Source organism: Mastomys coucha, unplaced genomic scaffold (genome assembly GCF_008632895.1).
Source record: "Mastomys coucha isolate ucsf_1 unplaced genomic scaffold, UCSF_Mcou_1 pScaffold14, whole genome shotgun sequence".
In the NCBI taxonomy this organism is placed as follows: domain Eukaryota; kingdom Metazoa; phylum Chordata; class Mammalia; order Rodentia; family Muridae; genus Mastomys; species Mastomys coucha.
Window position 1 is genome coordinate 9,235,677 of NW_022196896.1, and position 5,253 is coordinate 9,240,929.

Sequence of the window (5,253 nt, forward strand, 5' to 3'; positions counted from 1 at the left end):
GGAAAACATTGTCAAGAGGAATGTGGTTTGGTCCATGCTATCTTCTTAATGGCTGACTGCTGTCCTGTTCCTTATTCTGGGCAATGTTATCTTCTTAATGGCTGACTGCTATCCTGTTCTGACCAGTCCACATTCCTGGCTCGTTACAGAGACTTCCTATGCCTTCTTTAAGTAAAGGTTATACATTAATGCATTTCCATTAACATGCTTTTTCTAAATTTCTAAATTCAGTCTTTCAAAGCCAGTGACCAATGACTGGGCAAAGGGAGATGGGGCAGAATCCTTAGATTTGTGTGGGCTAGGATGTAGGAGAGAGAAGGAGAAAGGGAAATTGCTATGTTTCAGAGGGAGATGGATCAAATTTAGAGTTGCACAAGGAAAATCATCTGAAATGTAGGTGAAAGACTCCCAGAGCTAGGGAGACCCTCACTCAAGTCTCGGAATGACACGACCACCCAATAACTCACGAGAGACCTTGATGCTATGCCCTTTCATAGTCCTTCTGCAACTTTCCTTTTTCTTTCTCCATTTAAAACACTTTTTCAACCACCTGCACTAGTTTTCTTAATGACTTATTCTGCATCTCTTCTAACTTTCATAGTCTTTCAACTCTACCAGAAATCCAGGAATGACCGAATAATAGAATATACGGGAAGCCTAACACAGCTTCCAGAAATATTGCCAATTAATAGAGACTGCTGGACACCTGGACAGCCCTTACTTCAAAACGTTGGAGCATCAATCTTCAGCCTTCTGGCCCATGAATGTTGTCTGGAGATGAAGAGGCAGCTTTTGCCTAGTGGCTGTCTCGCCACAGCTGGAGCAGCTCCGATGATGCTCAGTTTCTTCTTTGAGTCTGCGAAAGGGGGTACTGTCCAGAACAGACAAGTCTCTAGCCAGATGAATAAATAATATCAAATGCCATATTCTGTGGATTTCTGATGTTTTTGAAAACCAACTATCTATGTAAAGTAATCTGGACTATTGTCTATGAACTACTCTCAGTTCTTTTTCTTGAAATCACCCTAATAATAAACTCAGAGCCATGAATTTGCTAATTTGTCCCTAAACTCACAGGTCTAGGCATCTCAGATCTGTCTATAATAGCAGTAAAAAAAATAAAATAAAAAAAAGGAACTGGTTCTAAGCCCTGTCTACCAGGGAAATACTGAAACCACAAATCTCTTAAGTGAATATAGAAAACTTCATCTTTTGATCTTGAAGTATGTACAACAGAACTGTATTAGCTACACCTCACAGTCAATAAGAATACCATTGTACACCTAATCTTACCAACAAATTCTCAATTTAAAAGCTCTTACTTATTTCTTGCACACTAGTTTAAGATGTAAATGGTTTATAACACAAGCCTCAACTTTTACCAATCACTGTTACAAATATAAACACCAAAGCAAATTTTCTGAGAATAAGCTGTGTATCTGAAGAAATACTCAAATACCTGACTAAATTCTAGTCACACAATGCTTCCAGTTTAAATTATCTATACACCAATTAAATAATTTTCAGTACAGGGTAATTATTATCAGAAGGTCATTTTACCAAAGTTAACATTGATTTTGTACCAAATAGGAACATGTGAATTTAACTCAATAAAAAATTATAAGGCTTTCTATAGCTATACAATTAAATCTGGCTATTTCTTCCCTATTTCAAATATAACCATTTTACATTTCTTAGAAACACAGCTTATTAACAACCCTCTCTATCCCCAAAGCCCAGGGAACTGGGTAGATGACTCATCATAACTTCTTCAAGCTGAACAGGGGAGTAGAGATATAAAAAAAGGGGTGGGAAAGGAAAAACAGAATTAGTCTTCTGATATCTGTGTCTTGACTGGATCAGACTGAAGTTCAGAACACCAGGAGTTCAAGCAGGCAAGTTTAGCAGGCCTGATGAAGGGATTTACCAAGGTAGTACAGTTCTGCAACATATGAATCTCAAAAAAATTCAGTAAATACTTCAAGCGTCTTTTCACAAAAACAAAACTTTTAGATCTATCTGGAGGGTATTTTGGTTCTCAGTGCCTTAAAATCTCCAAATAAGAAAATATCCATTTTTTTTTGATATAAAGGACAAGATAAAATTCCTTATTTTGCTAATGCTAAGAGTACACCAGCTATTCTAGGTGCATTTCATCAAGGACCAGCAGGCATCTCCCACTGTCTCAGTGACAACAGACAATCATACATGCAAAACAGCCTCCTCCGAGCAACAGCCACAGCTGTTTCAGGTTTCCTTTTTAAGCTTGTATACTCTAGGGGCAAAGGTGCTAGCAGTTTAGCATTACTACCATGTTTCTATAGAATTTGGTTTATTTTTCTATTTACTTTTTATTTCCAAGGCAAACTAACTTTTTATTTGTCTCCAGACTGCTCATCACGTGTCTCTATTTTACTAGACTCCACACCTTTCTTAATTCTTGTAATGTTAAGGTATAACCATAATTTAAACAAATCCCAGTTTTAAACATTCTATTTTCTTTAGAATCAATATTTTCTTTAAAATCAATATCAAAGCATTACTGTCATATTACAAAGTTTAGCTGCCAATTCTTACATATGAATGCATGGCAGTGCAATTTTTAATACATCATCAAAATGACATCGTTTTAAATCTTATCTCTGGTCCAGGCCTCACCCTTGGCCTCACTACATTCATAAGGGGTAAGAATTACATAAAATATCATGAAGACCTATTTTCCTGGGTCAGCTCATGCCACATGTTGTCGCTTAACATGACTCCAACCCTGAGTTACCAATTTTAAGCTAATTCTCTGTTACCAATATTACAAGCAAAAAGCTGTTGCCCCCTCATATAGACACAGCCTCTATCAGCTCTTTTTCAGCTGTGCTTAACTCATGGCCACAATACAACGGCTTATCAGTCTCTTTTATATGAATTAAGACAGTCTTTTAAATAAGTTAAGCTAAACCAAAGTTTTAACCATTTTTTTTCAATCATGAAACACAGAACAACAATCATTTATTTAAACAGTGCCCACCACATGGTAAGCAAAGCATAACTCCCAAGGTTGCAATATCCAATTACCACAATTTACAAGATACCAATTCAATAATTTTTGAACCAGATGATAAAGACAATATTTTAACCCAATTAATCTATTTTGTAAAAACCTACTTGGTTGTTCAGGGGTCCCTGACTGCTGTGCCCTGCTCTCTGGCCACGCCTGACCTTGGTCCCTGGGGAGCCCATGTCATTGGAGTTGAGGTTCCTGCCTTGGGCTTCAAAGCAGCAGCTGTCCCTCCTGCAGACATGCCTCCTCCAGGGCCCTGTCCCTGTATAGAGCTGTGGACTCCGTCCAGCCCCCACTTCTGTAGACCCAGTTATCCAGGCCTGTCTCCCGGTAGACCACCATTTAATCCTGCACTTGTCCCACCAATGGCTCCATTTCTTTGTTAACACTCTCAGCACATAAGAGAGCCCCAAAGACAAAGAATGCTGCAAGACGTCCCCAGTTGGGACCCCCTAGGAAAAGTTCATTGGATACCTGGGTGAAGCATTGCTGGAATGACCGTGGAGTCACATAACTGAGCGGCAGGTCAGAGATGGTACAGCGGAAGCAGGTCTCAAATTTGTCTCCAGCAGCCCGCATGGCTTGGTGCAGCAGATTGGCTGCTGGGCTTTCCCCAGAGCCAGCTCCACAGGCATAACCTTTCTGCCTCAGCTTCCACTAGAGCCCGTGTGTCTGGGGTTGAGGCTGGCGTCGCCATCTGGGTGGCCAGCCTGGATGGGGAAAAGGCCAGGGATCTGGATCTGGCCCGGAAAGAACTGGAATTGCAGCACCTGGAACCCAGCCCCTACCTCTAACGCTTTGGCAGCTGTAAGACCGATTCCATGTTTGATGACTGCCCTCTCGGGAAACCCGGGACCACTGCCAACACCAATCTTCATTCCCGGTTCCCCCAAGAGCAGCCCAAAGACCCAGTGGCAGCGGCCCTAGCTCCAACACCGTCCATCAGTCAAGGGGGGTATAAGTCGTCAGTCTGAGGTCCAAACACACACAAAATCAGTCAACACACAGACATCCACCTTTTCAGGTCCATGACACTGAGAAAGACAACTGGGCCCAGTAACAAACATTAGGTACAGAGGTAATCAAAGCCAAATCACAGAGTTGCTCGGCCCGTGCCTGCCACAGCTGCTGAGATGGACTGGTCACAAAATACATACAGAAAGACTTGTCTCAATTGCGAGTGTCAACCTTACTTTAGAAAAACAGACAGCTGAAAATTTACCAAGGTCCTTATTTCACCTGAACTAACATGTCCCTAACCTCTGTCTATTGAGCCATCGTCAGAGTTACCGTCCGTCCCATCACAGTCACAAGGGTGACAAAAATCACAAACACAGCACAAAAAATCAGACAAAGAGTAACACGGCAAGAGCAGCCCAAGCAGAGCCAATCAAAAAAGTTAAATGGCTGGGAGAAAAGACCCATGCTCCTCTTGAGGAGTGTTGATGTTTCTCCCCTGGCCTCCCAGGGGGTTCCTCCTGGGCATCCCCGAGGATCCCCAATTTCTACTGGGACATCTCCCAGGGTAGTCAGTGGTCCTGGCACGACTGCCAACCAGCTCCCTTTCCTCCTCACTGAGGGCAGGGAGTCACTGACAGAACATAAACTCTAAAAATAAACCCTGCCATGTTTCCTCAAGAAGCAGCCAGCTACAAATTCACAGGTTGTAAAACAGGTAAGCATTTCCTAGACAAATGGAAAACATATAGACAGATAGATGGACCACATGTAGAAACTCACCCCCAAGGGGTCTTCAGAGAGTCAAAGGTGGTTGTAAATCCCGGACGAGCCCCCACATGAAAGACCTCCAGAGCTAGGGAGACCCTCACTCAAGTCTCGGGATGACATGACCACCCAATAACTCATGAGAGACTGACCTTGATGCAACTGCATGAGGTTTATTCAGGGGAAATCAGTATACTGTGGACGAGCTTGTAACTCAGGGGCAGAGGAGCTTGACCCGGAGCACAAGAAGTGAGGGGTAAAGGGAAAAACCACAAAGTAGGGGGGTGACCAAGGACACATAACAAGAGAACAGCGGAAAATTCTAACAGGACCCAACCCCTACTCATTATTCACAAGAATGTGGTCTGGTCAATGCTTTCACTTTATGGCTGACCATTCCCTAGAACCACCCAGATGGCTCATATCCTGCTTTTTGTTCTTGGACCTAACTGGAAGTGGGGGAGAGCCTTTGT

The 5,253-nt window shown here is 42.5% G+C and overlaps 1 pseudogene; it reads right to left on the reverse strand.

The window, feature by feature from the left end:
• Positions 1–3,286: 3,286 nt before the first annotated feature.
• On the reverse strand, positions 3,287–3,752 carry LOC116088991 (annotated as a pseudogene).
• Between the last annotated feature and the right edge of the window lie 1,501 nt (positions 3,753–5,253).